This window comes from Bactrocera oleae, chromosome X (genome assembly GCF_042242935.1).
Source record: "Bactrocera oleae isolate idBacOlea1 chromosome X, idBacOlea1, whole genome shotgun sequence".
NCBI classification, from domain to species: domain Eukaryota; kingdom Metazoa; phylum Arthropoda; class Insecta; order Diptera; family Tephritidae; genus Bactrocera; species Bactrocera oleae.
Genome location: NC_091541.1, coordinates 22,014,553 through 22,041,122, shown reverse-complemented (window position 1 = coordinate 22,041,122; position 26,570 = coordinate 22,014,553). Strand labels below are relative to the sequence as shown.

Genomic DNA, 26,570 nt, shown 5'->3' with positions numbered 1-26,570 from the left:
AAATTCAATTAATAACTCCATTGCCAAATAAAAATAAATTACAAATGTGAAAAAGAAAAATTCGTTACCAAGATTGGCGAAAGATATTTTAGTTACGAAGAAAATTAAACCATTTCAAATTTTAAAATTAAGTAAAAGCTATATATATAATCAAATACTTGTGAATTTATATACAATAACAAAACAACAATACAAGGGATAAGCGATATTAATAAGAAGTGCCAATAACGATATAATATATAGAAAAAACTGCGATGTAAGAAAAATTGCACTTAAAAATAATTGTATATTTAAAGTTGTAAATTGCAAAATAGAAATTTTACAACGGGAATATAAAAATAATAAAGCAGAGTATGTTGATACAATCGTATACCCGGTCGAAAATTGAATTAAAGTTATTCACCAATATTACCATTTAATGATATTGCAATAAAAATATTGAAAATATAAAAGAAATTGCAGAATTAAAATACCATAAAATGGTACCATATGGTACTAGTATAACATCAGTGTTAAAGTAAATTTTCGAGTTAAAATTTTTATTTCGTAAAAATGTGTTATGGTCATTATTGGAGTTTTAAAAAAAAGTCTTAAACGGCAACATTAAAACGACAAAAGCTTTCCTTAAAGGTTAAAATAAATATTGAGTCACATTCGATAATTTTTATATAAATGTAAAGAGTTTCGCCAGAAATAATTTTTTCTTGTCCAAAAAAAATTTTTAATCGAAATTTACTTTAAAACTGAGATGTTAAAAAAAACTTTTTTTCAGTCCAAAAATTTTCTTTTTTTATGATCTACAGATTTTACCCCCAGGCAAAGCAAAAAAATTTTAAAAAAAATTTCGCTCCACCCTAATATACATACATATATATATATATATTTCATATTGATTATCATACACATTTAATAGCATATTACTACATAAAGAATATTTCATAATAATTATTTAAATTATGCCGAGTCGTCGATGTTGAGAAACGTCGAGTCAGCACAATGGCTCCAAGTAAATTAAGCATGATGTAATTTTCATAATAAGTAGCAAAATCAATAATAAACTAGACCGAAAAACGCTTAGAACGGTATTTTTCCGTAGTTTTTTTATTCAAACAAAATTTAACTACGTATTAACAAGAATTAAATACGTAATTCGCGTGATGTTTTGCTCTAAGGCTTGAATCGAAGCGGGATTGTCCGGAAAAAGTCTAACGGTGTGATATTACACGATCTTGGTGGCCAATCGATCGGCCCAAAACGTGAAATTATCTGCTCAGAAGTTTTTTCTCAATAAATCCATTGATTGATTCGATGTGTGGCGCCGTCGTGTTGAAACCAAATGTCGCCAAGATCACTTTTTCTGAATAAAATGGCAGCTCTTAAATCTCTTCTTCTTCTTCAGATTGCTCTTAGTCTCAAATACAGGAATTTTGCTTATTTACATACCCATTGAGCCAGAAATTGGCCTCTTCGCTGAACAAAATTTGTCTCGAAAACGTCGGATCTTCTTGGAACTTTTCAAGAGCCCATAGAGCGAAGTGATGTCACTTGGGAAGGTCGAGCGACGACAATTCTTGCACAAGCTGTATTTTGCACGCTTTCAATTTAAGATCTCGACGTAAAATGCACCAAGTCGTTCCATACGTCAGTCTGAGTTGCCGCGAACGGTGCCGAATCGACTCTCCACGGTCTTCGTGTACACTCTCAGCTATGGGCGTTATATTATCTTCACTGCGTACTGGACGTGGTCTATTCGGTCGAATATTATTTAATAATGAATGCTGGGTTTCAAGATGGGTTATAGCGTTGCGAATTGTATGCTCAGTGAACCGATTATGTTAACCATAAGTTGAGCGAAGCACGCGAAACACATTCTACACAAAAAGTTAAACGATTTGTAAACGTTGTTCAAGCGTAAGTCTTTTCATAATGAAATGCCAAACCATACTGAACAAAAATAACATCACAGCTTGACACGACTCATGCATGATCTGTTACAAAAAAAGTCTATTGAAAATAGTAACTGTACTTGGATCACCTTCAATTATCAAAGAATAATTTTCCCTGAAGTTCAATAATATAATATAACTTAATTAATCGATAATGTGATGAGTGAGCCATATGCACTGTTGTCAACAGATTTGGCGTCCGATTTCAAAAAGTTTTGAACGTTAGATGGAATACCTTGAGGGCACTAAATGTGCAAAGTTTTATCCGGATACATGGATAGGTTCTTTTTGTCTGATTTCGCCTATTTTTACACATTATTGTATACAGTAATATCAGGAAAATATTACGTACCGAACTCAATTGATATCGGTCGAGCGGGTCCCAAAGTATGGATTTTAACCTTAATGTGGGCGGTGCCACGCCCATCATCCAAATTTGACCGGCCTCTATTAATAGATTCTCGATTTATATATCAGAAGCATTTAGTTATTGATTTAACGTAGTTTAAGTAGTTTTTAACAAACCCGTTATATGGGGAGTGTGCGTTATCATCCGATTTCACCTTTTTTTATGCCGTCGCAAGAGATGTCTAAGTGATGTGTTCCGTGTGCATTTGGTTGATATAGCTTGGATAGTTTGCGAGATATATACATACATTAAACCTATTAACATATAACGGGCGTTTGTTAAAACATGTGGTTTTTCGTGAGGTAATACTATTTTCCGAGTTGGTCTTTCTTACAGCTGTTATTTGATGTATGTATTCAGTTTGGTTTGTTATTTCATAATGAACAGACCTACTCCGGAGCAACGTTTGCAATTTGTGCAAATTTAATACCAAAATATTGTTTCGGTTCGCGACACGCATCGTGCGCTGCGAATATTCAGCGATTAAGTTCACTTTTGGTTAAATGAGTTCGTATAAACAAAACTGTTGTATTTTGAATGATGATAATCCACAAGTCATTGTTGAAATGCGCCGTACATTCTAAAACAGTCACTGGAGATATTGTATCTTCTCAAATACATATGTTTAATTCAAAATGTACATGAAATCAGTGTATATACCAAATTATCTATGCACCTTTTCTTATTTCGGCAAAAAAAATCGAAAGTATGGGCAATGGAATGGAACTTATAAGGAATGATGGATAACTGAGCACTAAGAGCAGAGGACGTAGAAGAAGCAAGTTGAATTTAGGTTGATGCTAGATTGGACGGCTAACAGAGCTGAAAAATTCCGAGTTAACCATTTTCTGTAATATTCGCCGTTATTTAACAGAAATGAGAATTTACAACAACGTTCTTTGGCAGAAATACGTATCAACCAACATAAATAGAAAAAGGAAATACTTTGAACAAAAATACAAATGCCACTTTAATATGTGTGATTATTTTTTGTCATATAAACGATTTTTAGGATGAAAAATTGATGAAATATGATTTTTTTGTACAAATGCGGCATGATAAAATGCGAAAGATTATGCAAAATTTTTTTTTTTATTTCATTAATAAATGTGTACAAAATTAATAATTTATGTATGTACACCAATATGAAGTTCATATACATTCTTTGGTATGTACACATGGAGGAATAGAATTTTTGATATTATCACTTATCAATAAATACATGTGCGCGCACTGCTCTATATGTAAGTATGTATGTACAAATATGCGTACAAATGTAAGTATGTGAGCCAATAAAAAAAATACAAACATTGTTATTCAAAAACAACAATTGTCTCAAATGGCATGAGCAGCAAATGGCAATTGTAGTAAATCACCCAACAACAACATTTTCATTCATGAACGCTGGCGCACATGCAATAAGCTATGTCGTTTCATTTGTAAAAGCAAACGCCTCACACATATCCCTGAGCATGCGTTTGCCTACAAGCGTATTTTCGTGACAATGGCAAAAGCTAGAAATCATAAATTGAACAACTTTCTGATGTCCCCTCTAGAAGGGAAAAGTTGCAACCCTGCAAACCCACAAAACACAGAAAAATGTGACAAAAGTGGCAACAAAGCTTTAGTCGATTTAAAATATTTTACACGTCTAAAATATTTTTCAGTGACTGGTAAAAATCTGGGTCAACATGTATGCATATTCATATACAAACATATCTACATAATTACAATGAATTTTAGGCGAAGCTGTTAGAGCGGCAACGGAAGCGTTGACCTTCGGCGTTCGTTTATTTTTAACACGCTTTTATTAGCTTCACATGTATGTCTGTCTGTCAGTTTGTAACTCTCCTTTACAAATAAATTGCCATAACTAAGCTCCGCAATAATTAATTACCAGACTGTTTGGTACACAGGATCACATTAGGGAGGGGCATCTGCGGTTAACACTTTTTTTAAAGTGGGCGTGGTCCCGCCCCCTAATAAGTTTAATGTGCATATCTCCTACATCACTGAAGCTATAATAACAAAATTCACTGGGAACAAATGTTCTTAGCACCTCTACCTGAAGTGTGAAAATGGGTGAAATTGGTTGACAACCTTGCCCACACCCAATATAACGATACTGTTAAAAAATACTAAAAGCGCGATAAACCAACCAGAGACATCAAATTTTATCTCTTGGATAGTATGAGATGACTTTATAGGAACCGCGTTAAAAATTAGTCAGTGGGCGTGGCACCGCCCACTTTTAGGTGAAAACCCATATCTTGGTTAACCCATATGTTAGTAACCGGGTACCCGGGTACCCACCGCGGTGGATTTGTGTGAATAGCTTAAAAAAAATTCAATATTTCATTTTAAGCTCTCAAATCGTCGTTTCTTAACTTAAAGGAAAGCTGTTTGAGAGTTCATTTTTTTTTTAAATTCTACATTGTTATTTTTTTCCTTTAAATTGTCACTGACTTTTAAAATTTGAAGAAAAAAAATTTTTAGAAAAAATTTGTTTAAATAAAATAAACAAAATAATAATAATACTCAGATCGTGGGTCGGTAAAGTTTGTTACTAACATAAGGGTTAAAGAATATCGAACTAAAAAGTTGAAAATAGTTTTAAAAATTAACTTAAAAAAATAGTATATAAAAAATACTACTATAATTGAGGAAAAAGTTTGTGCCATAATTTTAGTATATCGAGCGCCCCACGATTGTTCCTATTATACAAATATTTTTTATATACTACATTTTTATACTCTCGCAACTTGTTGCTACAGAGTATAATAGTTTTGTTCACCTAACGGTTGTTTGTATCACCTAAAACTAATCGAGTTAGATATAGGGTTATGTATATATAAATGAACAGGATGAAGAGACGAGTTGAATTCCGGGTGAGTGTGTGTCCGTCCGTCTGTGCAAGCTGTAACTTGAGTAAAAATTGAGATATCTTTATGAAACTTGGTACACATGTTTCTTGGTACCGTAAGACGGTTGGTATTGCAGATCGGACCACTGCCACGCGCACAAAACGCCATTAATCAAAACAAATAAATTGCCATAATTAAGTTCCACAACAAGATACAAGACTCTTATTGAGTATACAGGATCAAATTATTGAAGGGCATCTGTAGTTTAATTTTTTTTTAAACTGGGCGTGGTCCCGCCCCTAATAAGTTTAATGAGCATATCTCCTATATCACTGAAGCTATAATAACAAAATTCACTGAGAACAAATGTTCTTAGCATTTCTATCGGCGGTGTGGAAATGTGTGAAATCGGGTGACATATCGCCCACTCCTCATATAACAGTACTTTTAAAAACTACTAAACGCGCGATAAATGAAGCACAAAACAAGCCAGAGATATTAAATTTTATCTCTGGGATGGTATGAGATGATTTTATAGGAACCACGTTCCAAATTAGATAGTGGGCGTGGCACCGTCCACTTTTAGGTAAAAACCAATATCTGCTTAACCGATTTCAACCAAATTCGGTACATAATATTCTTCTCATATTTCGTATAGTACGAAAATGGGCGAAATTGGATTACAACCACGCCTATTTCCCATATAACATCATTTTAAATTCCATCTGATTTTTTCACTTTCCAGTATGCAAATCGAGCAACAATGATCGGCGTAAAAATTTGCGTGAACAATACGTTTGAAGTATGCCATCTTGGGACCAAAAATTTTCTAAATTGAACCAAAACTGTTCAAGCCCCTGGGTACTGAATATGCGGACCCTAGTGCCTATAGTTGACTTTTTACCGAAAATATCGGTCAACATCGAACAAGGTTGCAAGATCCACAAAGAAATCTAAAACGAGTATACCATTTGACTTTACGAGAGTATTAAATGTTCGGTTACATCCGAACATAGCCCTTCCTTACTTGTTAAAACTATTTTCAACTTTTTAGTTCGATATTCTTTATAAGCGTGTGTCTTTTGTTTTTTAACACTATAATTAATTCGGAACATCTCGGATTTTCTACCTACAGAACAATTATGTGACGCTTTGTCGCCGCGTCAGTTCTTCGACACATTGACTCTTTGTCATGAAAGCAAAAAGCGTGAGCTTCGGTCAGTGGTTGACCATATATACAATGTACATATATTGTTTTTAGACAAATTTGCAAATATTTTTCTTTCATATATCTTTACATGTACTTATGATATGAAAATGAAGACAGCAAAACACAACTCTGTACTTTTATGACCCCATATTGGTGTTAAGTACATGACTTATTTTAAGATATATATCAAAATACTTTTAAACATTTACTAATAACTCATAATAAAGTAAAAATTTATTAATATAAAATAATTAAAAAAAAAATTAATAATAGTTCAATAAAAGGTAATATATTTCAAATGGCATATCAATATTCCCTGTTTAGCATACATATCATACTCTCTTTAAAATTCGCCATTGGGCGTTTAAGAGATCTGTATGTGTACTGATTCACCGCGGTTATAAAAGCGAGAAATGTTATTTGTTTCTCCTGCTTGTGCGGTGAAATCCCCGACTGAAATTTTACAAATGCTCGCTGTCAAACCTGCACCTTTTCGTTCTTCTAAGTTCTCTGATTAAACCAGAGAACTTAAAACAACGAGAAGGTGCAAATTGAATTTTGTATGATGCTCGATTGGTTACCTGAAAAATTGAGATCAAGGAGTTCACCATTTTCTCTTGTATTTGCTGTTATTTAACAGAAATGAGAATTTATAACAACGTTCTCTGACAATATACGTATCTCCCAACATAAAAAGAAAAATGAAATGAAATGAATGAGAAAGCAAAAAATACAAATGCCACTTCACATATGCATGATTATTTTTGCCATATAAACGATTTTATGATGAACAAGTAAGGAAGGGCTAAGTTCGGATGTAACCGAACATTTTATACTCTCGCAAAGTCAAATGGTATACTCGTTTGAGATTTCTTTGTGGATTGGCTGATATTTTCGGTAGAAGGTCAACTATAGGCACTGGGGTCCACATATTTAGTACTTAGGGGCTTGAACAGTTTTGGTTCGATTAAGACAATTTTTGGTCACAAGGTGGCATACTTTAAACGTATTATTCACGCAAAGTTTTACCCCCATATAATCATTGTTGCTTGATATGCATAGTGGAAAGTTTAAGAATCAGATGGAATTTAAAATGGTGTTATATGGGAAGTAGGCGTGGTTGTAGTCCGATTTCGCCCATTTTCGCACTATAATATAGAAATATGAGAAGAATGTTACGTACCGAATTTGGTTGAAATCGGTTAAGCAGATCTCAAGATATGGGTTTTCACCTAAAAGTGGGCGCTGCCACGCCCACTGTCTAATTTTGAACGCGGTTTCTATAAAGTCATCTCATACCATCCCAGAGATAAAATTTAATGTCTCTGGCGTGTTTAGTGCTTGATTTATCGCGCTTTTAGTATTTTTTAACAGTACCGTTATATGTGGAGTGGGCGGAGTTGCCACCCGATTTCAACTATTTTCTCACCGTCAATAGATGTGCTGAAAACATTTGCTTCCTGTGAATTTTGTTGTTATAACATTAGCGGTCGTTAGGTGAACAAAACTATTATACTCTGTAGCAACAGGTTGCGAGAGTATAAAAATTGATAAAATATGATTTTTAACTTCCCGCTAAGAAAATGGAAAATTTTCTAAAAATCGGGAAGATATTGGTTTCACCCCATTTTGCAAAAATCGAGTTCTCAACAGATCTCGACGTTCTGAGGGTCGAGGAAGCTTCCCCGAACATTTCTACGATGATGTCCGTATGTCTGTATGTATGTGTGGATGTATGTGTGTGTGGATGTATGTTACCCTCTTATAACTATTAAACTGCTCAACCGATTTGAATAAACTAAACGGCATTCCAAAGGGTTCCATTGCACTTGAATTTCGTGTAAGTTTGGACCCAATCGGACCAGTAGATTTCGAGAAATCTCAAAAATAAAAATTTTGAAAAATCGTTTGACCGATCGACACCAAAAACTAACCAGTTCTAAACCTTGAAGAAACACATCGTTTGCCGCAAACCGGGTCGAAATCGGTTGATTTACTTGCTAGATATCGAAAACGAAAAATTTCGAAGAGCTCAAAAGCAGTGAAAAAAGCGAAATTTGAACGTTAGCGTATGAAATTAGAGGGAAGTTGCAGGGATGGCCCTTGAGGCCAACCGTTTTCCACATTTTTTTTCACAAATGTTAGATTGATAAAATGTGAAAGATTATGCAAAAAATGATATTTTACTATTTTCATAATTTTAAAACTCTCGCAACCTGTTGCTACAGAGTATAATAGTTTTGTTCACCTAACGGTTGTTTGTATCACCTAAAATTAATCGAGTTAGATATAGGGTTATATAGGTATATATAAATGATCAGGATGAAAAGACGAGTTGAAATCCGGGTGACTGTCTGTCCGTCCGTCCGTCTGTCCATCCGTGCAAGATGTAACTTGAGTAAAAATTGAGATATCTTTATGAAACTTGGTAAACATGTTTCTTGGTACCGGGAGACGGTTGGTATTGCAGATGGGCGTAATCGGACCACTGCCACGCCCACGAAACGCCATTAATCAAAAACAAATAAATTACCATAACTAAGCAATAAGATATAAGACTGTTATTTGGTACACAGGATCACATTAGGGAGGGGCATCTGCAGTTAAATTTTTTTTAAAAATGTAGGCGTGGTCCCGCCTCTAATAGGTTTAATGTGCATATCTCCTAAACCGCTATTGTTATAATAACAAAATTCACTGGAAGCAAATTTTTTTAGAACCTTTACCCACGGTGTGAAAATAGTTGAAATCGGGTGGCAATTTCGAACACTTCCCATATAACGGTACTGTTAAAAACTACTAAAAGCGCGATAAATCAAGCACTAAACACGGCAGATACATTAAATTTTATCTCTGGGATGGTATGAGATGACTTTGTAGGAACCGCGTTCAAAATTAGACAGTGGGCGTGGCACAGCCCACTTTTAGGTAAAAACCCATATCATGAGATCTGCTTAACCGATTTCAACCAAATTCGGTACGTAACATTCTTCTCATAGTTTTATGTTATAGTGCGAAAATGGGCGAAATCGGACTGCAACCACGCCTACTTCCCACATAACATCATTGTAAATTCCATCTGATTCTTTAACTTTCCACTATGCATATCAAGCAACAATGATTATATGGGGTAAAACTCTGCGTGAATAATACATTTAAAGTATGCCACCTTGTGACCAAAAATTGTCTAAATCGAACCAAAACTGTTCAAGCTCCTAAGTACTAATGATGTGGACCCCAGTGCCTATAGTTGACCTTCTACCGAAAATATCAGCCAATCCACAAAGAAATCTCAAACGAGTATACCATTTGACTTTGCGAGAGTATAAAATGTTCAGAATTAATAATTTATGTATGTAAGTTAACGGCAGCCTCCACACGGTAGCTTTACGCTCATTATAAACAAAACTATTTCTTTGCACTCAGCAATAATACAACTTCTTAATAAGCATCTTTGCTTATTTAAGTAATCAATACTCTTTTAAATAGAGCTATGACCTCAGCTTCTTAAATTAGCATCTTAAAGCTCAAGCTTAAACTATATAAATAAGAGCAAATTGAAATAAAAAGATTCAGTCTTCCATCAGGACCACTCAACTCAATCGTTTGATTTCTTCCGTGCGTTGCGCGGAAAACTATATTTTTTTATACTTCCATAAAGGAGGAAGTTAATTGGCGCCCAACGCGTGGGGCATGTGTTAGTGATATCCTCGGTAAAAAAGGGAGAAAAATCAAGTATCTCTAGCCGAAAGGATAATCATAATGACGTGTGTCGAAACCACAGAAAAATAGCAATCAGGTATCCTCACGGGAGGAGAAAAGAAAAGAGACAAAAAAAGTACGGCTACGCGAGTGAGACGCGAATAAAAAGCCCGAAAATCAAAATGTACGGCTACGAGAGTGAGACGCAAATAAAAGGCCCGAAAATCAAAAAGGTACGGCTACGCGAGTGCACAAATAAAATAAAACACAAAAACCGATTCAAATACCAAAAAACAAAAAGTTCTAATACTTAAGATGTTTAAAGTTTGAAAAGTAAGAATTGTGGAAAATATTTTCGCGTGAAGTAAGAAATCAATTTATTCTTACTAATATTGTATTGTTTTATGAGTAGAGCGATTGCAAGCAGACAAGTGTAAACGCTGTGAACAAACGAATCTTCAAAAAATGCAAAATAGGGTGTATGTAGTGAAATAACAACAACAGCAAGCGAACTATAACAAAAGTGTTGCTCTTTAACTACGCCAATTTCGAAGCAATTCAAATTGAATAAAATGTGTAAAAAATATAAAACATAACATCAAATATTAACAATCGAAGAGTCAGAACAAAAGAATAGTGCAAAAAAACTTCAGCGGCCAATCAACACTAGCGAAGCAATTAAACAGGAATCAACAGAAGCAAAGGAATTATAACACCAATCAACAAACCCCTTTAGAGAACCACGAAAAACTAGAATGTTAATATTTTAATATATATTAAATTTATAACAATAAGATTGTATTATTGCAATTATCCTAGTAATATAAAATATTTTAAGAATAAGTACTCAAATTTATAAAAAAGCATGTTATAAATCAAGGCTCGACCAGCCATATAACAAATATTTTGAAACCGCGATTCACCACCGCAAGGGGGATCCTCCGGTTTATAACATAAACTCATTTCTGCGATTCTGAACTCCAGAATAAAAGAGTTTCCTTTCCTAGAAAGGATAAAAAAAAAATTATTGTAAGAAAAGAAAAAAAAAAACAAAGAAAATATATATCTATATATATAAGAAAATAAAATATGTATTTCCAAAACTTTGACAAAAATGACAGACGCTTTACCATCTGACTCAGACAAATGTAGGTCAGATAAATCTTATTAAAATTTTAAAAGGTTTTAGTAGAAACAAAACAAGATAAAGATCATATAGGAAAAAATAAAAAGCATTCTTTCCTAGAAGAAAATATTTTTTTTTATGGGAAATAATTCAAGTACACTAAAATACGAAAGGCTGTACTATTGTAATCATTGCAAGGGCAACCATAGAACTGAAACTTGTCCATATTTAAAACATACAAAAACTAAAATAATAAAAAATAGCTCTAAATAGTGAGAACGAGAATCTTGTTGCTAGACTAATAACTGCAACAAATGCTTCTCTTAGATTAGAGGTAGAGGAGTTGCGAAGGCAACTGCAGGACTTAACACAGTCAACTACAGTAGTTAATTATAAAATTGAAGTGATCGATCCACATATAAATTGTGATGAGTCACTTGAGGTGGTCAAGTCACTACCAGAATTTAACGGAAAACAAACTAAATACGTTAGCTGGAGGGAATCAGCTAATAACGCAATGAGCTTATATGTAAGGGGCAGCCGTAGATATTTTTCTGCATTAACTATACTAAGAAATAAAATTACAAACGACGCTATCGACATTTTATCCAATCACGGGACGGTTCTTAATTTCGATCTATTTTGGCACGACTCGATTTTGCTTAAGCGGATTAGCGGCCATCTCATATTATCGAACAGGAGATGAGTATTTTGCTACAGGGCACTTCTTCAATTATAGAATACTATAATAAGGTTAATGAAAAATTAACTTTACTTATTAATAAAACGATAATGACTTACGGATCAGATAATGCCGTAACTAAAGAATTAAACGCAAAAAATAGGCGGGATGCGTTGCGCATATTTATAACAGGTCTAAATGGAAATTTAGCCAATATATTATTTTCACTATCACCAAGTGATTTGCCAAATGCGTTTGCAAAAGCACAAGAATTAGAATCGAATAATATGCGAGCAATTTTCGCATCACAATTCGGGAAACACCGAATTATTACAGACAACGTACTAACATCAATAACGGAAATTTCACTAATAATTTACGGTTTCCACAAACCCAACTTCAAAGAGGCTACAACCAAAGGCCCTTACAACAAAACATTCAGGCAAGACCTATTCCAATGAATGTCGATCCAAGTACTCGAATCCAAATTCGGCCACAATATTATGTAAATAATACAAGTAATGTACAGAATACAAGAATACATACTACAGATAAACGACCATATGCCAGCGCACAAATAAGTAATCAACCACCAAATAAAACACAAAGGATAAATAATATTAAAGAGGATCATTTGTTAGATCAAAACTACGTATCTAGGTGGGCGAATAGAAGCGGCCTAGCCGTCAACCCAAGTAAAACCGAATTGGTTTTATTTACCAGGAGGTATAAGGTACCAAATGTGCCTCTCCCTTCCTTCGGGGGTTCACTTCTTCAGCCTGCTGAAAAAGTGAAATACCTAGGGCTCATCCTCGATAGCAAACTTTCCTGGAGGCCAAATATAGAGGAGAGAGTTAAGAAGGCTTCGGTCGCCTTATACTGCTGCAAAGGGGCTATTGGGAAAAGGTGGGGACTCTCACCTAAGGTGGTGTTCTGGCTCTACGAAACCGTAGTTAAGCCAATAATGTTCTATGGTGTGTTCGTCTGGTGGAGGGCGCTCGAGAGGACCACACTGGCTAAAAAGCTTGAAAGGGTCCAAAGGGCGGCGCTCATCGCTCATCGGAATCTCCGGTGCACTGCGGACCACACCGACACTAGCTCTTAATGCTATTTTAAACATAGCACCTGTGGACATTGCCGGTAGGTGCATTGCCGCGAAGTGTGCTCTAAGGCTCAGGGAAGCTGGGCTTTTGAAGAGGTCCGAACAAGGGCACTCCGAAATTCTTTCCTCCTTCAGCTGCATCCCGGAAAATATAGATCACTGCGTCACTGTAGCCACTCGAGGCGGTTCCTTCTCCGCTCATATCCCAACGAGGGACATGTGGGTGGGAAGAAGCCGTTGGAGAAAAGGCGCGGTAAGCTTTTTCACGGATGGTTCGAGGCTAGGAGGGAAGGTTGGAGGGGGGGTTTCTGTAAGGAGCTCTCCGTCAGTCTTAGCTTCAGGCTACTGGATCACTGTAGTGTTTTTCAGGCGGAAGTGGCTGCTATTAAGGCGGCGGTAGAAGTACTGCTGCGTAGTGCAGCCTCGTTTGTAGAAGTGAGCATTCACTCTGACAGTAGGGCAGCAATACTAGCCTTGAGCGCGCGTACCGTGCAATCAAAGCTAGTCAAGGAGTGTCTGTCCTCTTTAGAGGTAGCGTCTGGCTATTTCAACATCAGTCTCGTTTGGGTGCCTGGTCACAGCGGAATCGCTGGAAACTGCAAAGCCGATGAGCTAGCCAGGGGGGGCACCTTTGCCCCGCTCACATCGGAATGGGATCGGGTAGGGTCTCCGTTAGCGTCCTGCGCTCTAACTTTGGATCAATGGACCTCGCGTGCACTCAGCAGACGTTGGTCGACGACTAGGTCCTGTTCGACCGCGAGATCCTTCTGGCCAAGAGTGGATCGCAGGAGGTCGGGGGAACTTCTCGAGCTGAGCAAAGTGCATCTAGCCGCTATTGTAGGAGTTCTCACTGGACACTGTCCAATGGGCACTCATGCGGTACGGCTTGGTGTATTACCCGATGCCAGTTGCCAAAGTTGTATGGAGGAGGGCGAGGTGGAATCATCCCAGCACTTTCTCCTCCAATGTCTGGCTTTCGCTAGGCTGCGATTGAAATATCTCGGCAATCACACGTTTGGCGGTCCTGAATACCTATCCGTAATGGATATTGGCCGTCTTAACAAGTTTGTAGTCAGCACAAGACGTCTTGTCGACTTGTAAGGGTCTTTTGATCCGGACTATAGGAGTCGTAGGTATCACAACGGACTGGCGTCTTAAGCTGTCCAAGTGGGATCCCTTCTGGGATCGACCTCCTAACCTAACCTAACCTAACCTAGATCAAAACTAACTCTGCCATATATTTTCTTACATGACAGGGTGAATGGCCAAAACTTTAAAATTTTAGTAGATACGGGAGCAACAAGTTGCTATACAAAATCAGGAATTTATAAGTATAAAATCGAATTAAATATATATAAAAGAGTAAAAACAATTAATGGATTTTCGGTAATACGATATTATCATTTTATTACTCTATTTGGTAAAAGAGAAATTTTTTACGAAATCGAAAATTTAGAAGCAGACTTTTTTAATTGGATACAAATTTCTGAAAGAAATTAATGCAGTGATCAACTTGAAAGAAAAAAAGTTGATAATAAATAATGAAAAGGAAGAAGACATATTTAGCTTAGGAGATGAATCTGAGCAACATGATAAAACATTAAAGGGAATATAAATACTTTGGGAGAAAAACCTCCTAAAGCGCCAGCTGAAGATTTATACCAGCACAATGAATACAATAAAAATAAAAAATTCAATTATAAAAAATATATTGTGGAACAAAAAAGTTCTACAACGCCAGCCGATGGTAGTACCGGCAATAAAAAAAAAAAAATTCAGTTATAAAAAATATACTATGGATCGAAAAAGTTCTACAACGCCAGCCGATGGTAATACCGCCAACCAAAATAAGTAATTCAATTATAAAAAATATAATGTGGAACAAAAAAGTTCTACAACGCCAGTCGATGTACTTACCGACAATAAAGAAAATTATCTAAACAAAATTACTTTGGAGGAAAAATTCTCTAAAGCACCAGCCGAAGAAAATACCGGCATAAATAAAGAAAAAATTGAATATTTGAGGAAAAAAATAAGAAAAAGAATAAATGAAATACATTCTTCAATAAACATGAATTTACCGTTTCGAACGGATATTCGAGCGGAAATAAGAACCTCGGTAAATACTCCCATTCGGAGTAAACAGTATCAGTATCATTTAGCATCAAATGCTTTTTTTGAATAAAGAAATCACGACAATAATTGAAAATAACAATAAACAATACCCATATCTCTTTCGCTAGATATGGAATCAAAGGCAGAATATATGAGTATGTAATATACTTAAAATAAAATAATAGAGAGAGAAATAAGCTAAAGCCTAGATACAAGAAACAAGTAATAAAAGAAGATTTAGGGAATAAGATTACAATTAACTACAGAAATAGAATAGTACATAAAGATGATATTAAATCTTGAGTATATATTTTCAGAAAATGATACCCTTAATATTTCTAATTTTAATTGTTCAAACAATGACGGACATTGTAGACTATACAAGAAAAGATTATGTCTTATATATTTATATATTTATCATTATTTAAATAAGTGTTAAAGTTAGAATCTTTTGTAACAATAAATAAATTACCACTTATTTCGGATCATAAAGAAATCTGCTTTTCATTTGTCACATTAACCGCGAGTGTAAGTGCCACATCAAAACTTTACAGTGGTATGCGCTAACTTATTTTAGAGAACTTATAAATTCAGACAGAGATTATAGTAATAAAAAATACAGATAAAATAATTTACAAGGGAATAATGAAAATGAGGTAGCATTTATTAATGATTTAGATACAGAACCAGAAATTGAAATTATCGCAACTTTATTAGAGCAAATACAAAATAAAGATACAAGATATAAAAGAGGGATAAATGAATTAGGGACACTACAGAAGTTGATAGCAGGAACACCAGATCATGATGATTTAGTGTTAATAAATAATAAGTTAAACGAACTAATTGAAAATAACAATAAAAAATACACAACAAACTCTGAAACTTTTAAAATGATCAGTCAATTAACAGAAACAATTAAAAATGTAAACGAAAATTCACATGTTAATCTTTTAATGAAAAAGCAATATCAATTTTTAATAACTGGACTACAAAATATGGTTCATACGATAGCTATGGCAAAAATAGAAGTTTTAAACCCTGCAATTTTTTATTTAGATGAGATAAAAAATATAATACAAAATGTACACGGACGGTTGACTATAACTGATTTAATGGACATTTCTAACCTTAAGATATTACAAAATAAAGATGTAATTGTTATATATAATATATTAGGTATCCAAAAATTATAAATGATTGCAAATTCCTGCCACCGTCTGGGCCGCTTCCCCTACGACCGTTTGCGCTCGATGTTGTCATAAGTGACCCATTTTTCATCGCCAGTCACAACCCGCTTTAGAAACTGGTTGATTTTGTTGCGATTCAGCAGCGATTCGCAGATGGAAATTCAGTCCGTCATGTCTTTTGCGTTAGTTCGTGTGGCACCCAAACATCGAGCTTCTTTTTGAATCCAAGGTTATGCAAATGGTTCCAAACGGTTTTCTGACTTATCTTTATTTCCTCAGCAATTAAATAAGTGCTCACGTGACGGTCTGTTTCCACTATTTCCATGATTTTATCGCAATTTTCGCCGAAAGCCCTCCCGACGCGTGGTGCATCTTTGACATCGAAATTACCGGAACGGAACCTAGCAAATCACTTTTGTGCTACACGTTCGTTTACAGTATCGGGCCCTTAAACTAAATTAATTTTTTCAGCCGCTTTGGCTGCTTTTTCGCCTTGATCGAAGAAAAATTGTAAAATATAGCGAATTTTCTCTATGCTGGTGTCCATCTTTGACGAGCGCTAACAACGTACTGAGTAAATCAATCAAAAAACTGTCAAGGACAAACTGTTAGCGCGAATAAACACGTTTTCAGCGCCGTATAGTATGACATGATGCGACACCTAACACTAGTACTATGGACAATAACGCCATCTCTTAAATAAAAACCTTTTACTTGAACTTTTTACTTGACCTAATATTTTTAACACTTCTTAAACGAAGGAAGTTAATATACATATAGGCCATCAATTTATACTAATTTATTTAGTGATAGATATATATGTGTATGTATATTAGGATATATTATACCATAAAATATATACTTAATAAAGTGGTATGACATTTATACCGTATAAAAAATTATTACAGTGCGGGAACTGATTTTTCATTACACGTTTATATATTTAAAACCGTAACTTTAAACATACATATGTATATATAATATAATATTTAAAAGATGAAAGGTCGGCAGAAATCCCCCACTGAACCCTCCCCGAGGGTGCCGACTGGTAATAGATACCACAGTTTCACGAAGTAAGCGTGGACGAGCTGGTAACAGATCGCCCCTGCCGTAGACGTGAGGAATCTAGCTAAGGTCAGACTTCTTACCTGTGTGTTCGATGTTTCTCAATAGCACTCATACAGGTAAGGAGCCTTACCATGGTTGGGGATACTATGAAGGGCTGGATCAATGTGTCATGCGACCCATGCCGAGGCTCAACCTAGCTGGGGCCCCTAAATAGCCCAGTCTCAAACGGAGAGATGATGCGCCGCATACCTATTGAGGTTAGTGGAGTTGCAGTCGCCAACCAAGGAGGAGCTGACCAAGGAGCTCTTAGCATCAATTGAATGCGCGAGGGCGGTCATACCTAATTTAAAACTGGAACCTCCAGTAAAGGCAGCAAAGCGACAGAGGTCAGCTGAAGAGGCTAAGCCGTCAGCCAAACGACCGAAAACAAAGGGCGTGACGCCCGCAAAATCATTTGCAGAAGTGGCCCGGGACCGAATTGTCATTGGCGTTCTGGATGAGGGGGACCCCGAAGGAAGAATCCCCAGAGCCCAATGGAAATGGGTGCAGGCTGCGCTGACAAATGTGGCGCTGGAAGTGCTACTTAGCAATCCAGGTCCGCCACCGTCATGCACAGATGACGGCTGGTACCAGGGCCAGATTAAAATGATTGCATGCGATGACGAGAGATCGGTCGCACTATACAAAGCTGCTATAGCCAAAGTAGGGGAGGTGTACCCGGGCGCAAAACTAATAGCAGTGGACAAAAAAGGTATACCATCCAGACCAAGGGCAAGGGTATGGATCCCGGCTACACCATCACAGCCGGATCAGATAATGCAGCTCATTGGAGCCTGCAACCCGAGTCTGCCCACGGAGGGGTGGAAGTTCGTCAAGGCGTTTGACGATAGCGTAGCAGAATCTGGCGTGGAGACCAAAAGGGCCACGATGCAGATTCTGCTATTACTAACAAAAGAATCCATCGAACCGCTGGCGAAAAGTGGCGGGGAGATAAACTGCCGATTGACGGAAGTAAGAATTACACCCTACAAGTCGGACGCCGATGCTGCAGACCATCTAGCATCGGAAAGCGAGACATGCGAAGTAGAGGAAGCTCCGGTGGAGTCCTCAAGCGATGTAGAGAGCATAGAGCAAGGTGAGTGTTCTTCCGAGTCTGAACTTGCTGCCAGACTCGTAAACTTGTATACTGAGAGAGAGCTGTTAAGCGACTCTCAGGAAGACGCAGAAACAACACTAGTTAATGCGTCTCCTACAAATTAATCTTCATCACAGCAAACTAGCTTCAGCAGCCCTAATTAACCGCATGGCAGAAGAACAGCCTGAGTTTGTCCTCATTCAGGAGACATGGGTTAATGGAGGGCGTATTTGCGGACTGAGGACACCGAGCTATAATTTATTTTTGGCTAATAGTCAAGGTAAAATCAGAGCCTGCATAATGGCAGAGAAAAACCTTAACGTTTTTATATTACATCATTACAGCAACAACGACACAGTAGCAGTAAGCTGGGAAACGAGCATATGCAGTTATCGGCTGGTGTAGTGCTATATGCCGTACGAGGAGGAGCTGGTGTCCCCTCTGATGGTAAAAGAGGTGGTAAGGGATAGCGAGGCATCCAAGTGCATGATAATACTTGGATGCCACTCAAACGCACATCACACAGTCTGGGGCAGCTCAGATGTCAACGACAGAGGTGAGTGTCTCTTCAATTACTTACTAGGCACTAAGCTATTGCTGTGTTATAAGGGAAGTACGCCAACATTCATTACAAGAAACCGGCAAGAACTACTGGATATCACACTTGTGTCGGAAGTACTATTTGACAGGGTAACCCAATGGAGAGTCCTCGAAGAACATTCATTTTCGGATCACCGATATATTGAATGTACATTAGAAGAAAGGGCCGATAGAGGCATGAACTTCAGGAATCATGGGAAAACGAACTGGCAGGTGCACATGCAAGAGCTGGAAAAACGTATCCCTATGATTCCGCCGTTTCAGCCCAAAAGTAAGGAGGATCTCGACATCCTCGCTGATCAATTCACTGAATCTTGCCGGCAAGCACTAGAAGTGGCTTGTCCAATAACACGAAGTAGAGGTAGAATTAGGCCACCCTGGTGGTCTCTCGAACTTAAAAAGTTACAGAAAGAATGCAGAAAGCAGTTCAATTTAGCAAAGCAATCCCAAGGCGAGTCAGCCTGGGATTATTACTACAACCTCCTTAGGTCATACAAGAAGGAAGTTAGGAGAGCAAAAAGAAATTCTTGGAAATCTTTTTGTAATGATATCGAGAACACGGCGGAAGCATCTGGACTTAGGAAAATAATGGCACAATCGGTGCATAGTATCGGGTATCTTCAGAGGCCAGACTGTAGCTGGACGGTATCCAGTGAAGTGTCACTGGAACTACTAATGGATACCCACTTCCCAGATAGCTCTGAAAGCCATACTGTTGAATATACTCAAGACAGTGGAGCAGAAATAGACTCCACTCTTATAAACACAGTGTCAGAAAGCAACGTCCGCTGGGGAATAAATGGCTTCAAGTCTTCAAGTCGCCGGGACCAGATGGGCTATTCCCGGTTCAATTACAGCAGTCGCTGAATTACATAATGGATTGGCTTGTTACCATTCTTAAGGGGGCACTGCAATTAAACTATATACCTTCGCTTTGGAGGGAAGTCAAGGTAATATACATACCTAAGGCAGGCAAAAGCTCGCATACAAATCCAAAGGACTTCAGACCTATTAGTCTCTCCTCGTTCCTTCTAAAAACGTTGGAGAGGCTAATAGAATTACATATAAGAAACAAACTAACACCAGACACGTTGGCTGGTTCACAACATGCGTATTCTAAAGGTAAATCCACAGAAACAGCGCTGAGCTCTGTGGTGACGGAGAGTGAAAAATCTCTAGAAGTTAAAGAATACACTCTAATCGCCTTCTTAGATATAGAAGGAGCGTTCAATAACATCCAGCCTAGGACCATACTGAGTGCGCTTAGGGATCTGGGCATCTCTGAACCTCTCAGGAAATTAATTGAACAGATGCTCACGAGCAGGTCAATAATTTCAAAGCTGGGAGCGTCAACGATGCGCAGATCCGTCCAAAGGGGTACACCCCAAGGAGGCGTGCTATCTCCACTTCTCTGGATCCTGACAATGAATAAGTTGCTGTGGGATCTAGAGAAGAAGAGGGTACATGTTGTGGCCTACGCTGACGATGTGGCAGTATCAGTTAGAGGTAAATTCCCTAATACTCTCGCAAACCTTATGTAAACGATCCTGGACGATATAAATCGTTGGGCTGTATCGTGCGGATTAAACTTAAATGCTGGTAAGACAGAGCTAGTATTGTTTACCAGGAAGCATAACACTCCAGTAGTTAAGGCACCAGTACTAAATGGTTGCGAACTAACCACCTAGGACTAATCTTAGACAGGAAGCTTTCATGGAAACCAAACTTGGATGCTAGGTTTAAGAAAGCAGCCACAGCACTCTACACTTGTAAAAGGATGGTAGGCCCCAAATGGGGGCTAACGCCTCGGATAGCTTATTGGTTCTATACAGCAGTTGTCAGACCAATCATGACATACGGTATATTGGTATGGTGGCCAATAATGGAGAAAAAATACGCGGAGAGGCGTATGGAAAGTATACAAAGAGCAGACAGTATATGCATTAGCGGAGCTCTTAGGACAACGCCTAGCCAGGCACTAAACGTCATTCTACATTTATTGTCAACAGACCTGTTCTGTAATCAAGTGGCAGCAAAGTCTGCTCTCAGACTAAGGGAATCCTCCCAATTAGTCGCCTGCAACAAGGGGCATTCTAGAATACTTAGATCGTTCCCGTTTCTACCCAAAACCACGGATTTCTGTAATCCAGTAGAATTGAAGCTAAATTCCAATGTTGCCTTCCTCACCAGAGAGGAGTGGGAAAGGGACGAGGTGGACAGGAACCCAGGAATTAGCATCTACACGGATGGATCCAAACTAGATAATCGAGTGGGAGGTGGTGTCTTTTGCGCAACTTTAGACACCAAAATAGCCTTCCGCTTACCAGACCACTGCAGTGTTTTCCAGGCGGAGATCACAGCAATCAAAGAAAGCCTTGTTGTATTGACAAAAAGTGTGCTCACAACAAGGAACATATATATTTATACGGATAGCCAAGCGGCCTTGAAATCACTCAAGTCTCCTATGGTCTCATCAAAGATAGTGAAAGAGTGTCTTGATCTATTAGAGGATCTAACATCCTACTTCACGATAAACCTGCAATGGATTCCAGGGCATAGTGATATCCCTGGAAACTGCGAAGCAGATGAACTAGCCAGAGCAGACACCGAGTTACAATTAACCCCTGAAAAAGGGGAAATTTTTATGCCTCTGCCAACTTGTAAGCACTTAATCAACGAACATGCTATAAATATAGCAGAGTCTCGGTGCAGACAATCCATAACCTGCTCCACTAGCAGACTATCGTGGCAGGAATGGAGCAAGAGTCGTACAAACCGACTATTAAAATTCAAAAGGAATGATATAAGAACTCTGATTGGGGTACTAACAGGTCACTGTCTAATTGGTAGACATGCCAGCAGGCTAGGTGTACCTTACAACGATTATTGTAGAAGCTGCCAAGAAGTAGAAGAAGAGGGGACAGTAAAACTAGTCTTCTATGCGAATGTAAAGCTCTATGCAGGAAAAGAATTGCAACTATCGGTCGTGGATTCCTTGACGACGTATCAGAAGTTGCTAATATAAAATTATTTATACTGATGAGCTTCATCAGAAGCACAGGTTGGTTCAGAGAGGAGACGATAGAGTGAGGGAACAGTAGTCCCAGTGGTATCACAATGGGCCTCCCATAGGCCTAGGTGCGTCGTTAGACAGCCACTCTACCTACCTACCTACCTAAAAGATGAAATGAACACGCTCATTTTGATTTTCCACAAGGGGCGTTTATGGAGAATGTATGTATGTATGTCTATAATATCTGTCGCCAATTTTGTTCCTCTCCTTTTTCCCGCTGGTTTTGTCTGTAGTGTTTGTTGTTTGTATTTTTTTGGATAAATTTGTTCGCGCGCGAATATGTGTTTTTGTTTAGGTTTTGTTTTAAGGTGCTTTAATTTTGCGCCCAATTTATGTATGCTTTTAGTTTATTGTTTTTATATTGTTTAGGTTCCGCGCCCGTTTGTGTGGGTTTTTGTTTGTTTTTATTACATATCCATATGCATGTAACATATAATGGTAGGATTGTGTTATTTTTGTATTTGTTTTCACAATTTCAACTTTTTGTTCTTGCTTTGCTCTTTTTTAGTTTTTACTTATATTATATTTGGTTTTTTTACTGTAACTTATATTTTGACTACATATGTATATGTATGTGTGCATATATTTGTCGCGTCACTGCACTTTCTTTGTTTTTCACTCCACTGCTTTAATTTTATTTCATAAAATTATTGTGCCTTTCGATCCGGCTCGAAGGACCATGAATATAAAGATACCCATTTTATTGGGGAGCACGAAATTTATTTTCACTAGCTTTAAATAGGATTAAAAAGGAAGCACTCAAATCATTAGTTTTATAATTGAACCCCGTTCAAATTTATTTATTTAACAAGTTATTAATTAATAAACATTAGTTCCAATTTAATTAAAAATAAAAGTAGTTGTGCTGGACTGGAAGCAAACCAGCTGATTGCGCGAAAATGATGTCCGAAAAATGAAGGATTGAGTTGTCGAGGCGCGCTGTACCGCTGAAAAGTTTAATTAGCGCGTAGGACCGTTATTTTGTCGAATGAGCAGTATCTTCTGCGGAGACCATCCTTTTTATTTGCTGAGGTGATGTACAGGCTCGATGCTGTAGTGTGTTGTGATGTCCCGTGTGGTGTATTGTAGTGGGTTATACTAGGGTGCGCCAGTTTTTACCGCGTAGAGTGGTGTGTATGTGTAGGGGAGGCTTATCTCATTTAAACAGTGCTATTATTTAATAAAGTAAGAGAAATGTTTTGCATAGGTGGTATTCTTTTATAATTTTGTAATTTATTTATGTCAAGTAGCGATGTAGTTGCACAAGTATCTATCAATCCTAATATTTTTTCGCTTTCTATAGTTAATTCTACTAATAGTAATGATGCGCCTATTGTAAAAAAATTTAAATTATCATTATTATCACGAACCCAAGAACCGCACTGTGCATCTTCCTGTAAATGATCTATTTACTTCTATAGGTGACATATTATTCACGTCATTGTTGCTGTAGTGATATGAAACAGAAGAAGCTTGTGCCTGGTTATTACGGTTATTACCAGTAATTTTCGTATGTATAGGTTGATTTTGAAAATAACTATTATTATAAGAGTTAGGAAACCTCCGAAAATTTGTATGACTACTCGCATTTTGGTTATTAAAGGACTGTGAATTTGATTGCGTTTTATAAACTTGATTTTGTGTTGGAAAAGTACAAGGAATTAGGATATTGCAAACATTGATTATATTGATTACTATTACATTTATTTGAATCTCTTAAATTTGTATTACTTTCATTGAGAACTAAACCATTTTCTTCTAATATCTGAAATCCATCTCTAATATTTGTAATTTTGGAATTTATAATGACTGAAGATCGGTTAATGTCAATATTATTTAAAAAAGCACGTAAAATAAACTTATCAATACGTTGTGGTTCATTTTCCATAGGCTTCTCATCGTCGAATTCAAATTTATCGTTGATTTTACAACAAATATTACAAAGCTGCATATAATAACTTACAATATTGTTGTTGGTGATTGGATCTGCACATTTAAAGAGAGAGAAGTTTGATATCCCATTAAAGCTTGTATTGCCTCTACTTCTCTTATAAACGATGACAATGTATATGAGTTATCGCCTTTAAATATTTGAATTGATTGAGCATCTTTAATGATGTCACTCAAAGACAGTTGCATTGCCATGATATAATTTTATTTAGTTCAAATCAAATCTTTTATTGTTTTTATTGCAATGCGTTTTTTACCGACGTAATTGTATTATTCGTCTAACTTCAGCACAACGACTAAAGAAATTATTTAGAAATCTTATTTTGATTTAACTTCAGTTCAATTATAATATTTGGGTTTTGTTTCTTTTTTTTCGACTGCGCCAGCTATATATTTAACTAAAACACAATTTTACAATATATATTTATATTATAAAAATATGTACACTAGTTTAAATATATTACATGGAACGCTTATATGTTCAACACAAGAATGAATTGAAGGACAAATTAAAATATGCAACGGTAAGAAGAATTGAAATGAGCCTATCTTATTTCCAGAGGTTATTTGAAAGTTATAGTAAAGTAAAGTAGAAGTAAAGAAGATCATAAATGAGAGAGAAAAGTTATGTACAAAAGAAAAGTTACGTTAGCGTTACAGAATATATGTGGTGAATTATTATAATATAATATGTAACTGGCGCGGTAGCACGGACCACTAAATCTGATTTTTCCATAAAATTTGTGATTGTTTACATATATTTCGTAAATTACAAGAGTTATGGAAGAAATGTAATTTAAAAACTTGTAGGAAATTTAATTTCCTACCAAAAAGTCTCTAAAGCTTAATCGCTAACTCCATTACTGCTGGAGAAATTCCAATTTTAAATTTTCGAAGTTTTAAAATGTTTGCGAAAATTTCGTAAAAAAAATATTTAAAAAAACACGTAAGAGTTACAACTTGGTCGCAATGGGCACTTTTATAGAGGGTTCAATTCTGAAACAACCCCGACTTTGGTTAAAGCGATGCCATGCAATGCCGATAAGCTATAGAGATTTAAAAATAAAAAATCATAGTTTTCGTGTATCTTCAACGGGAAACCTTGACACTCCTGGGTCCAGTACTTAAAATTAATATAATATTAAGGGCTCAAACTTTCAGGGATTTTTTTTGACAGCCGGGCCTATGAGAAAATAAATGCAACATTTTTGTGAGAAAACAAACGCCACTGCACTGGCACTGCAAAAAACAAAAATGATCCTATAACTATGCATTAACTTTCATACTGTCATTTGAATAACAAAATTTACTCCAACACATCCTTAAAGTACAAACACCACGTGTGGCTCAATCATTTATTTTACAATAAAGACTATACTCAACAAATAAACTGATTGCTGCTAGATGCTGCTGCTGACACGTCTAGTCCGCTCGGAGTCCGTGAGAAAAAGGGAAGAATTGAAGAATGAAGGAGAATGGGGATGCTTATAACTTTAAATAAAAAAATGTAGTAACGGGTTGCCGGTCGGTAGTGATGTACCTTTGACGGTCGGTAACATAGTACAACATAGTTGTTGCCTGGCGGTAGTGTATGATGTTGCCACAGTGTCCCTCTCCAGACTATGCGATCGCTTATGATCGTAAATCCTGTGTAACGAAAGTAACTTTACGACGTTTTTGCCCAGTTGATATGATTTCACGGGTTGGTAGCGATAAATCCTCGAACAGGAGGTATGCTGGTTTTAATCGGTCGACGGAAATGTTTTCTGGTTTGCTTTTTATTGCGATTGTGTAATATTTTTCCGCGCGAGATAAAAGGATTCGAAAATGATCGAAATGAATCGTTTCTTACGAAGACATTTTGGCAAGTCGCAAGGTCAGGATGCACAAATACTTTCCTCTGTCCGTGCCATGCTGTATTCAATGGTATGGGATTCGCCTCTGGCCATCTTGAGAAACGTTCAATAATTGTGAGACAGTAGCGATTAATGGAAAGGGACCTATGACGTCGACGTTAATATGATCAAATCGCGGGTCTCCCGATTCGTAACGTTTAAGAGGCGTAAATGTGTGTCGAGTTACTTTAGCTTTTTGGCATATTGCATTTTTTTTTAGAAGTATGCTAACGCTTAAAAGTTGCTTCCTGTTACCTGGTGCAAATCAGCTCCTGTGGCTGTGTCCGAGGCGTCGACCCATAGTGACATCTCGGCGTCTTTTGAGGGATGTGCCAAATGAGAGGTATTCGCAAGCTGGGTTTTATTTCAAACGCTGCTGTCGTAATATGGGTCCATTGGAGCTGAAAGCGATCGTTCTTTTTGTTTCCAGGGCACATGGCCTACAGTGGTATTTTCGTTTCGATGGCGTGTGGAATAGGGATGGAAACGGCGCGAAAAAGTCT

The 26,570-nt window shown here is 37.0% G+C and overlaps 1 pseudogene; it reads left to right on the top strand.

Annotated features, from left to right (window-relative positions):
* Positions 1-17,647: 17,647 nt before the first annotated feature.
* LOC138858107 (uncharacterized) lies at positions 17,648-18,713 on the top strand (annotated as a pseudogene).
* Positions 18,714-26,570: the final 7,857 nt, after the last annotated feature.